Raw genomic sequence first — 12,951 nt, forward strand, 5'->3', positions numbered from 1 at the left:
TTAAAAACTTTATAAAAAACTGCCCCAAGTACCCAAGGAATATACTTTGATGATACCATTTAAATACTTAAACTTCAGCAGAAAAGCAAAATATTTAAAAACTGTATAGAATAGTTTGAAATATGGTATTGCTTTTCCTCCAGCACTGTTCTTTCTGTTAAGGATCGTTTTTGCTATTCGGGGTCTTTTATTGTTCCATGTGAATTTTTGGATTGCTTTTTCTATTTCCTTGAAGAATAAGGTTGGAATATTGATAAGTATCACATTCAATTTGTAGATAGCGTTGGGAAGTATTGCCATTTTCACGATGTTGATCTTTCCAATCTAGGAACATGGGAGTTTTTGCCACTTTCTAAATCTGTTTTTTCTTTTCCAGGTATTTAAAGTTTTCATCATAGAGGTTCTTCTCGCCTTTGGTTAAGTTAATTCTTAGGTATTTTTATTTATGGGGCTATTACGAATGGAGATACTTTCCTAATTTCAGACACAATTTTCTCAATGTTGGCATACAGAAAAGCCATTGATTTTTGATGGTTAATTTCATACCCTGCTACTTTGCCCAAGTTTTGAGTCACCTTGAGTAACTTGGGAGTGGAGTCTTTAAATACAAGATCATGTCATCTGCAAAGACGGAGAGTTTTACTTTTTCTTTCCCTATTTGAATCCCCTTTATGTTTGCATCTTGTCTTATTGCTGTAGATAGGCATTCTAATACTAGATTGAAGAGCAATAGAGAGAGTGGGCATCCTTGTCTCGTTCCTGAGTTTATCGGAAATAGCTTTAGTTTTTCACCATTGAGTATAATGCTTTCTGTAGTTTCGTTCCATCTACTGGATTGGGGTTTATCTTGATGCTCTTTTTCAAGGAGTGTCAGATCTCATTAAATTGTTGGTTTCAGATCTCTCCAATTTTTTGATGTAGGAACTCAGATCTATAAAGTTGCCTCTGAATCATGCCTTTGCTGTGTCCCAGAGGAGCAGATAATCACTGTGACAGTTTTTGTTGAATATCATGAACATTTGAATTTCGTTTCTCAGCTCTTCCATGACCCACTGAGGTTTCAAAAGTGTGTTTTTCAACCTCCATGTATTACTGGATTTTCTTTGGTGACTTTTTGTGTTGAGATCTAATTTTATTCCCTTTTGGTCTGAGAGAATGCAAGATATGAATTCAATGTTTCTGAATTTTGACAAGTTTGTTTGTGACCTAAAATGTGGTGTATTTTGGAAAATGTTCCATGTGCTGCTGAGTAAAAAGTGTACTCTGATGCTGCTGGATGAATATTCGCTAGATGTCTGCTAATCAGTTGATGTATGCACTTGTTTAGATCGGCGGTTTCTATGTTGATTTTTTGTCGAGTTGATCTATTTAGTGGGGATAGTGGTGTGTTAAAGTCCCCAACAATTAATTTCTTTGGATCTATGTGAGATTTAAAGTAGTATTTCTTGGATAAATTTGGGTGCACTATTGTTTGGCAAATATTTAGAATTTTAATATGCTCCTGTAGGAGAGATCCCTTAATTAGTGCATAGTAACCTTCTTTATCGCTTCTCAATAATTTTAATTTGAAGTCTTTTTATCTGATATTAGGATTGCAACTCATGCCTGTTCATGGGGTCCGTTTGCTTGGTAGATTTTGTTCCAGCCTTTCACTTTCAAAATGTGTTTTTTTGGGGGGCAAGTTGTGATTCCTGAAGGTAGCAGATAGAACATTCTTGCATTTTAAAAAAAACTAGACAGTCTATGTCGCTTAATTGGAGAGTTACATCCATTAATATTGAGAGATAGGACTGAAAGGTATTTGGGTGTTCCTGCCATTTTATCCACCTTCTTGGGAGCTACGCCTACTGGGTTCTTCCTATGGTACTTGGATTCGGTTTGCGTGTGGTTTCTTGGCCTTTATTGTGGTCTTGTTGGTTTTCTATGTGTAGGACATCTTTAAGTATCTTTTGTAGAGCTGATTTGGTGGAGATATATTGTTTGATTTTCTTTACTATGGAAGATTTTTATTTTACCTTCAGTTATGAAGGAGAGTTTAGCTGGTTACACTATTCTTGGTTGATAGTTGTTTGTCTTTAGGGCATGGTATACATCATTCCAGGCTCTTGCTTTAATTGTCTCTGTTGAGAAATCTGTGGTGATTCTAATTGGTTTTCCTTTATAGGTGACTGATCTTTTCTCCTTCACAGCTTTAAGGATCTTTTCCTTGGTCTGAATTGATCCTGTGTGGATTATAATGTGACGGTGGGATGTCCTGTTCTTGTCTGGTCTATTTGGAATTCTAAAAGTTTCGTGTATCTGAATATGCCTATCTTCTTGCGTGTTGGGAAGTTCTCTGTTGGGATCCTCTTAAACAAATTTTCTAGACCATTAATTTCTGTCTCTATGTGCTCCTATACACCCATTTCCCTCAGATAAGGCCTTCTGATGGTGTCTTCCAAGTGTTGAATAGATCTATCATATTTCTTGAATTTGTCTTTGATAGTTGTATGTTCTTTCTCTATAATGCCTAGGCTGTCTTCAATGCTGGAGATTCAATCTTCTGCATGGTCTAACGTACTGGAAAGACTTTCTACTTTATTTTTCATTTCTTTTCCTTCTAATTGGTCAGCTTTTATGGCTTCAAATTCTTTGTTGGAGCTTTGTTTTAGATCTTGTATGAAATTCTTTACTTCCTTAATTTGGTGTTCAGTGTTTATTCCCAAAGCACTTAGTTGATGGGTTATGGTTTCCTTGGACTCCCATTCCTTCTATTGGGCTCCATTCAGCATTCACTTTGTGGGCTCCCTGACTCCTTTCAGGTGTCTGTTTATTGATTCCATGAATGCCTCTATTGATCGTTGTCTATGTTCATCCTGCTCTTGCAATTCTTGTATTACTCTTTGATTAGATTTCTCACGTTCATGCAAATTTTGTAGTTCTCTTTGACTGATCTCAGCCTGCTCACACAATACTTTCATTTCTCTTTGAGTGTTCCCATCTTGCTCACACAATTCCAGTATCAATCTTTGAGTAGATTCCTCAAGCCCATGAGCTTCCTGTTTTGATCTTTGGTTTGCCTCCTCTCTCTCCCTATCACGCTCACACTGAGTCCTTTGCAGGGTTTCAATCTTTTCATTCACCATGTTTACAGGAGTGTTTGTAGAGCTTTTTGGGAACTCTCCTCTGGATTATTCATTATCTGTGCTGTCACCTGATTATCTTGAGTGGGCATTGAGACACCCGGACTTGCCATTTTCCTTGTGTTTTTCTTGCTTTTTCTTCCCATTTGGGATGAAAGTAATGCCAGTTTTGTGCTAGAACACATTTTAAGGCAAGTATCAACCAAAGTCCTGTAATTGCATAGTCAAAAGTCTGCAGATACAATCTAGTTCAAGAGATACAGTCTATTCAACATTAAACAACTATGTATTAATGGGCTAAGAATAGCAAAGAAGAATTTGACAAACCAGAAATTATTATATTTAGGGAGAAAGGTGGGGAAAAATAGGTTTAGAGGGATATGGAAAGGTAAAAGGAGAGTGAAATTAAGCAAGTCCTAATCTCACATAGGGAAATGGATTGGAAAGAATGATAGGAAAGAGAGAAAAAAAATTAAAAAAGAGACAAAAAAATGAAAAGACAAATATTTAAATGTAAAAAGTGAAACTCTTAAAAGTAATGAAAATTTAAAGAAGTAATATTGAGAGATGAACGGGGATAGGATGAGAAGAGGGGAGGGATAGAAAGGAGACCGGAAAAACTAAAAAATAAAAATACTTCCAATATTGTATAGGTGTAAATAAATAATACTGCTATTAAGGAATTTAATCCTAACAGGTTTTGAATTGAGTAATACGTTTTTGGATTAACTATGTACACAATGGGGGATAAAGTCTTATAATCAATGACAGGTATATATGAGGATGAGCAGAACAACAAATAATTCAAGCAGATCAGCACGGGAGTTTTTACCTTCTCCGTTTCCAACCTGGGCCGGTTCACCCCTCCTTAGGCAACCTGGTGTTCCCCCGCTCCCAGGAGGGCACCATATTGATGCCAAACTTAGTGGGTACACCCAATCGGCATAGCGCACTGCAGCCCAGAACTCCTGGACTCAAGCGTTCCTCCGGGCTCAGCCTTCTGAGTAGCTGGGATTACAGGTGCGCACCACCACGCCCGGCAAATAATTCATGCAAAAACAACAAAAGATGACAAAGTAAAAAGAATGACAAAGAAGGAACAAAAAAGACCAAAACGTCAGTAGATACTTTTTTAAAAAAAACCACACACACACATTTTCACGTAAAATAACAGTTATAAGAGTAAGAAAAAAAGATTAAAGAAACAAAAGGAAAAATTAGGAACAACTCAACACATACATTCAAAAGAAACAAAACAACCGAAGAGAACAAAAATTAACTCAGTACTCAAGAACCTGCAGGAAATGCAAAGATTTTTTTTAAAAAATAGCTATGATAAGCTTCTGAAAATCCTGACTACATGGGAGTCTACTGTTGTGAGGATAGTGGTTAAAGCTCAGACTGGTCAGAATGATCTGTTCACAATGCCGGGCACCTATTATTCTAAATTCCAGGAAGAATAACATGAAGTAGACTGAGCCCACGATCATACACAAGTAGGAAGCGAGATTCTTTCTGAAAGTTAATCAGGATAATTTAGGGTTGGGGGCATGCCCAAGTGGTAAGAACATCCATTTACGAGACATAAGACACTCAATTCAAATTCTAATATTATGGGTATTAAAGAAAAAAAGCTATGACTTTCAATAATGGGAATAATTGCAAGATTTGAATATTTGAGTGGAGAAAAATCCATGAGAGATAGTTTACCCATGTTGCAATGTTTTCTACTTAAGTGATAATATTATGTGGTACTCCAGACATAACAGAGTTACCTTGCAAATGAGCATGGATGTGCATTTGGGTGAAGGAAATACTCTTCACAAGTGTAAATTAAATACTTTTTGGGGGTAGATTTTAGTTCTTGAACTAAGAGCCTGGGTGATATCTCTGAGTCTTTTCTCTCAAGGCTATCACTCTACTACTTTGAGCCACAGTTCCAATTCTGATTTTCTTTTGGTTGTTTGGAGATAAGAGGTTCATGGACTTTCCTGCCCAGGATAGCTTCAAACCATGATTGTCAGATCTCAGCCTCCTGATTAGCCAGGATTCCACGCCTGAGTCGTCCATGTTTTCAATAATTTAGTAAATTCTACAGTTACAGAAGCTATAATTTATCATTATAACCTTTATATGTGTGTATATTTATATCAATGCATACATATAGAAATATTTTAACATATTTTTGTATCTACAGTACATTTATGAAATCATCCTTCATTATAAAATAACATGGAAACAAGTTTAATGAGGAGCAAAGAAAAGGGAATTGTCACGTTTCTTGTTGTTGAATGAAATATGAATTGTGTGAATCAGTTTCAGAAAACAATTTAACAAAATGGGTAATGGCTTTAATTCCAATCCCTTTATTTGCCCATATTGTACATCCTCACACATGAGTGTCAAAGTCAAACCACATTTTTTTTGCCTTTGTATTTAAATCACATGTTATAATTTAGTGGATAGGTGTGAAGTAATCAAATAAAGATTAAAATAATAGTAAGTGAGGCTATGAGTTAGAGCTGAAAATTATTTTAAATATGATAATAGCTAATTAATTCCATATCTCTTACTTTTACTCTATTATCATATCCCTCATTCCCACATTAGGAAAGTACATAGAAGGTTCTTACTAAATCATGTGTAAAATTATGAAAAAATGTATTAAAAGAATATGGGCACATCAGGGCTGTGAAAATGGCTCAGTAGTAGAGCTCTTGCCTTGCATGCATTAGGCCCTGGGTTTGATTCCTCAGCATCACATAAGCAAAAAGAAGAAACTGGATGTGGCTCTGTGGTTCCAGTGGTAGATCATTAGCCTTGAGCAGAAAAGCTGAGGTACAGAGCCCAGGCCCAGAGTTCAGGCCCCTTGACTGGACAAAAAAAACAACAAAGAATATGGGCACAGTGTGGTTTTAGCTGATTGAGAACTGTAGGGGTTAGTGTGTTTTTGAGATCTTGAAAAACATTGTGATGGAGATGATGGAAGGGATGTGCTTATTCTGGAAAATTGGCTAGAGGATTGCTCCCAGAAAAATAGTGGTGAATTCTTACAAAAGGTTACGGTAAAATCACTCTCACAATAATGTTCTCTACTGCACTATTAACCGTAGAGAACTTATGGAAACAGCCCAGAAACCCTTTAGCGGAGGGATGGTTGGAGAAAGTGTTGCACATATACACAATTGGATTGCACCCATCCATTATAAAGACTGTTACAGCAGTTGCAAAGAAATGGATAGATCTAAAATTATGTTAAATAAACGAGGTCAGAGCCAGACACACAAAGGACGCTTATTTGGAAGCCAGAATTTTATGCAAGTTAAACAACAATATTAATCAAAGCATGATATTTGCAGAGGAGTATTTGAAAGGTGTAATTTCTTATAAAATTGAACTTTTAATCCAACAAAATGAATACCAGGAAAATATCACTTGGAAAATGTGAGGGGAAGTCAAAGGGAAGGAATAAAGGGACTTCTGGAAGTAGAGAGTGAAGCCATAATATTCAATGCAGATAGTATGAAACTAGAAAAAATGAAAGTGGGGTGAGGTTTGGAAGGATGTGAGAAAGTTATGTAAAGATCCACTGTTCTTATAAACTGATTCGTTGAATGGAAAACCTTTCGTAAAACTATTTAATAAAAATATAATTAAAAACAATGGAGACATCTGATCTTAAACCATGAGTCAATATGATAATTTACTTCTCAGAAATTTTCTTTGTAGGTATTATCCTCATAATGACAAAAAAGTGAACAACGCAATGAATGCCAATGCATATCCTAAATAGACACAATATAAAAATCACAGTAAAAATATTAGAATATATCACATGATAAAATAACAGGTACAAAGTGTCAAACTCTGATTGTTTTTCCAAGTGCTTTACCTTTGGTATCTAATTTAATCCTTACAATAATCCCATAAAGTGGAACTACTTCTATTTTTAATTCTAAGATGATGATATTTAAGTCTTCAGAGTTGGAATTACTAGTACAACTTTGCACACATAGTAAGTGTTAGCCTGCGGTCCAGTCCCACCATATCAAATAACCTCATTCTATTTTATAACTAAATACCAGCACTCAGGCTACTAATTCTAGGAAAATTTCCCAAAATTATTGTGCACACTCTAATAATATTTCACTTCATTTTTCTTAGAAAATAGGTAATTAAGCCGGACACCAGTGGCTCATACCTATAATGCTAGCTACTCAGGAGGCTGAGATCTGAGGATTGAGGTTCAAAGCCGGCTCGGGCAGGACAGACTGAGACTCTTATCTCTAATAAACCACTAGTAAGCTGGAAGTGGCACTGTGGTCCAAGTGGTAGAGTGCTCGCCTTGAGTGGAAGAGTGCAGGGACAGTACCCAAGCCGAGAGTTCAAACCCCATGATCAACAACAACAACAAAAAAGAAAATAAGTAACTGCAATACGAAAATTCCAAGTTCATAATCAATTTATACCTCTCTGGTGAAAGGAACTGCTAAACTATAACATTCTTGGTTTCTAGCTCAAAATAGTAGAAATCATATTTTATTCCTTCACTCAACACTGTACTGCCTGGGGACCCCATCTCTTACCCCATTCTTACTGAAAGAATGACCTGCCCAATTCCTGATGGAAACAGACTGCAGATCTTTTGGAGCAATCGTTTCCACATTGTAGCTCACCTAAATTGTTTACCATTAGAAGTGTTTTCATTGTTTTTTATACCCAACATTTTGAGAGAAATGTACTACTTTAAAATGTTATTAAAATAAGACTGATATAAAAATCACTTTTGACCCCAGATAAATATTTTACCCTTCATATACCCAAAAATGCAGTCTGACCTATCATTAATGTTAGGAACGAGAGGGTAAAAATCATAGACACCAAGACCTAAGTATGAATTTAAGACTCTCCAACTTGTGAATACAATTGGTTTAAAAAGACACCAATACTACTGCATTTTTAAATTCCCTATGATCATGATAATAATTCCCTATGATAATGATAATGATAATGATAAACTATTAACACTTAAAAATAACTCATTTTCTTGGGAGTAGGACACAAAACAAAAGGATAATCCTAATCATTTTAAGAGAACATTATTTATACTAAAAGTTCACTCATAACTAAAGAGAGTCTAAAACTAACTGAAGTACAGAGACACAAAGGAAATAATTTAAGTGCATCATGTACATTCAATGGACTGTTAATAGAAAACAAAGTTATACTAATAATTAGCTTACCCAATTCACTTACGTTCTTTTATTCTATTCCATTTACTTTCATAAAAACTGGGTTTTCATAAAATGATGCATAAAAATGCCTATATACCCACTTACATTTACAGATCTTAACAATTTTTATTTCAGAAACTTTATCTCTATAGTCAATGAACTGAAATAAAACTAAAATATTCAAAGGATTTTCAGAAATTCCAAGACTTGCTCTGGGATGTTATGTAAGCCTTATTTGTTAAAATTGCCATAGTTACTCCCACAAAAGAGCCATTAGTAAAGATCCCTGTGCATGTACAAAACACTTTCAAATACGTCCACAATCTGGACATGACACATGCTTTTTGTTTGTTCATTTTTGAAAGGAATATCTAACAAGCATATCCACAATACTTACTTTCAATCAATAAGATGGGATATTCAAAAGTAATATGGGTTTGATTATCTCTTAGTGAGAATAGATATGATCTTGCAAAGAAAGTGATTTTCAACAGAAATCCGGAAAGAGTTTATCCAATTTGTGTTTTACAGGAATAACGAGAGAGTAATATCTGTTTGGTAAAGTCGGTCCAAATCACTCCATGAGTGTATCTTAAAAGTATAACCAATTTAAGAGGTCAAATATATATTTTGTACTGACAATGATTTTACAGCAATAACTTACTACCTAATTATGTCTGTATCTTCTTACCTAACATACAATAAGAGCTGAAAGCAGTCTCTTTATCTAACTTAATGTTGTAAATGCTTTGATTATGATGACGTTATTATTAGACAAATAATATGTACAGACGGGTGGTTCCACTGAAATGGCATGACAGAAGACTGATAAATAAAAACATTGCAACACAGTTAGCTCTTTTCAGCCTCACCCTGTCCACATTGGCAAGCAACATTGCAACAGCACACGCACACATATACACATACACACATGTTCGCACATGTATACACACATATACATGCATGCTAAATTCAGGGTTTATTGTACAAAAAAGTTCAAATAAAATATTAGTGATTAGGACAAATGATAATATGCCTTATTACAAAATAATACATAAACCATCACCATGCATGTTACATTTTATCTGCCTCTCCACATGTGACCACTTAATTTATTTTTAATTAATTAATTGCCTTATTAATTAATTCATTTGTTTGGTGCAAATACTAGGGCTTGAACTCAGGACCTGGCTTTGTCCCAGTATTTATTTTTTGTTTCAGTTTTCTCAAGGCTAGCATTTTACTGCTTGTACCACAACTCCATTTCTAGCTTTTGCTGGTTACCTTCAAATCAGAATCTAATGAACTTTTTATTCCTTGGTCTGCTTTCAAACCACAATCCACACATTTCATCTTTCTGATTAACTACTACTAAAGACATAAGCCATGAGTGTGGCTTCTACTTTTTCCTCTATAGGTATCTAATGCACATACTTAGATATTAATTTAAAAATGAGAGTATAGAAGCAAGGTGTACAGTGATGATACTGTCCTGTCAGAAATACAAGTTAGTAATGTAAATTTATTCTTAAGACCATACACAAAAAATACCATGATATAGTGTAAGAGAACTCACCATTGAACATATGAGCGTTAAGAGTTTTCTAATAGATCCATTATATATTGGTACCCAACATTAGAAAAATGCATGAGGCATTAGTAAAATAGAAGTCCTTTGCATGACTACATACATTCCTTGTTTTTTTTTAAAGACATTTGCTTTCATCTAAAAAGTAGGCCTGTCTATAGTCTTCATGTGATGTTGATGATTGAAAGTGAGGAGGTCAAAATGTATTAGTAGTCCTTAAATATCAATTCACATTTTTTTCTTGGAGAATATAATGATAAAATCAGTAGTTCAGAATCAGCAAGCAATAGTTCAGAATCATGCTTCCAGTGCAAGTGGATCATGAGTAAGAAATCCTCAATGCCAATTTCCACAAAGTTTTGTCACAGATACCATCTCCCTGACTTCTCTAGCTGCTTTACTACCCTCCTATTCCTTCATTGTACAGGAAAAGCGTGATTCAACTGATTTCAGTCAGATCTGTTACTAGAATTATCAAGGATTTAGTTGATTTTCTGTAATTTGATCAAAGTTATGTCTCTTTATGTAGGCTACTAAAAATGTATTTACTAACTTCAAATAATTACATGAATTCTATTTCCATCTTTTTTAAAAAATAAAATTTTGTTTGCTCTATAAATTGATCAGAGGCATAGATTTTGTGGCTAGCTAGGTCACTGCACATCTGTCTCTCTCTCTCTCCCTTTCTTGGTTCTCATGGATAATATGATTGTTCCATAATTATCCTAATTTATTTTGCTTTTATATTTTTGGTTGCATCATTTCACTTTTTGCTTTGGATTTCCCAAATCATTTATATAGAAGGCATTAGATTCTATTTTCTCATTCCTAGAATAAGTTGCACATGAAGACATCACTGGTCCTCATTTTCAGTGTGTATGTTTGAATACGGAGGAACATCTTTCCTCTGCTCTCCATAAATTCCCTACTCTCCAGTTAGAATAATTTCGAATAGTAAAATTGGAAAAAGAGAAAACAAATAATGGTGAATAAACAGATGCAGAAAATTCAACGAATATTTCTGACCAGTTCAAACAATATGAACTATTAGGGAAATACATGGAGACCTCATTCTCACTGGCACTCAAAGTCTCTGGTTAGAAAATTCTTAGGAATATGAGGAACAACATGAAAAAGTAAGGAATGGTATCAACTGCAAGAAAAAAATGGAGAAGGATCCAAGTAAGTTTCTTCATTGGGCTGCCAAAAATATTCGGCTTACTACAGTGCGGAGACTTCTTTCCCAAAAGGCCACTCATGTGAATAGTAGGGATGACGATGAGTATACCCCTCTTCATCGAGAAGCCTACAGTGGACACTTAGGCATTGTCAGTGAGTTGGTGTCTCAAGTGACACATGTAATAACTTTAGATGACTGGACACCCCTGCATAGTGCATATACGTGGAATAATACCAGAGTGGCTTCTTTCCTACTTCATCATGATACAGATACCAATGCCCAAACTAAAGGCCTCTTGACACCCTCACATCTTGCTGCTGAGAATTGAGATAGCAAAGATACACAGGATCTCCTTCTTTTGAACCATTATATAAAACCAGGCCTGAAGAGCAACATAGAAGAAACTGCATTTGATATTGCCAAAAAGATAAGTATGTATCATTACCTCTATCAAGTTTTGGAAGGCTGCACAAATCGTTCACCTAAGTCGTAAGAGCAATATCTTTTTTTATTTTTTGGTCGGTCATGGGGCTTGAACCCTGGGCCTGGGAGCTATCCCTATGCTTTTCAGCTCAAGATGAGTGCTCTACCACTTGAGCCAGAGCTCCACTTCCAGTTTACTAGTGGATTATTGGAGATAAGAGTACCACAGACTTTCCTTCCCAGGCTGGCTTTGAACCATGATCCTCGGATCTCAGTCTCCTGTGTAGGTAGGGTTTATAGGCATGAGCCACCAGTGCCTGGCAACACCAATATTTTACTGTAAAAATTCATGGATTCCGCAGAATTCTTCCAAGTGAATTGCCTGCATTGGATGTCAAAATATATTAAATAGTTTTTGTACACATGTACAATGATTTCTTCAGGGTTTGTGATTTTTTAATCAGAAATAATTTTAACTTACCTGTTGAAATGAGTAGTACAGAAGATAAAATATTTCTGGTGCTTGCATGAAAATGTATATTTTAAAATATTCTATATTCTATGTTTGCATAATGTTCATAATTTATTTTATTTTCTCCTAGATATACTTTGAATTCTACATTATTTTATAATATATAGGTTCATTAACATGTCCTTTCTGATTGCATTCCATATAGAAACAGTTTTATTCCTTTTTTTTTCTAGGTCTTAATATTATTTTTCTTTGGGATAAAATGACAATGTTGTCTAATTTGAAATTTTTTTTTTTTTTTAAAGAATTGCTTATTTCTTAATTTTTTTTTTTTTTTTTTTTTTTTTTGTCGGTCGTGGGGCTTGAACTCTGGGCCTGGGCGCTGTCCCTCAGCTCTTCAGCTCAAGGCGAGCGCTCTACCTCTAATTTGAAAATTTTTGTAAAGTTTATGTTATGTAAACGCCTATCTGAGGTGAAGGTTTAATACACTGATGTCAAACTAAATTTAATTATATGAATTGTGTGTATTGTTATACTTGTAATTTTGTAATCAACTTTTTAATAACTGTTTTTCATTTCTTGCATCTGAAGAATGAAAAATATGGAATACATCTCACATTTTCATATTATCCTTGTGCAAGTGCCATTTTAGTATCTGTATTGTAATTTGAGTATACATGCTGCTGAAGCATGTAGTATCCTCTAAATTATGTAGTTAATGAAGCAATCTTTATACATGCTTATACCTATGGGTGCCTACTTGTAACAAGGTAACCTTAATGTTCCTAACAATGCTATTGGTCTTATTTCCCTAAAATTCTGTGAATAGTGGAAAAAATTATATTGATCAGTTGATTACTCACATTTGCAAATTTTTTTGTGAATGACTATCTTAAGTCTTTTGATTTGGAATTTGATAGTACTCTCAATTA

At 34.8% G+C, this 12,951-nt stretch overlaps 2 pseudogenes; one reads left to right on the top strand and one right to left on the bottom strand.

Annotated features, from left to right (window-relative positions):
• Nucleotides 1-10,910: 10,910 nt before the first annotated feature.
• LOC122103036 lies at nt 10,911-11,617 on the top strand (annotated as a pseudogene).
• A 997-nt stretch (nt 11,618-12,614) lies between these two features.
• On the bottom strand, nt 12,615-12,711 carry LOC122103038 (annotated as a pseudogene).
• Nucleotides 12,712-12,951: the final 240 nt, after the last annotated feature.

Source organism: Dipodomys spectabilis, unplaced genomic scaffold, assembly GCF_019054845.1.
Source record: "Dipodomys spectabilis isolate Male_0828 unplaced genomic scaffold, ASM1905484v1 ptg001417l, whole genome shotgun sequence".
NCBI classification, from domain to species: domain Eukaryota; kingdom Metazoa; phylum Chordata; class Mammalia; order Rodentia; family Heteromyidae; genus Dipodomys; species Dipodomys spectabilis.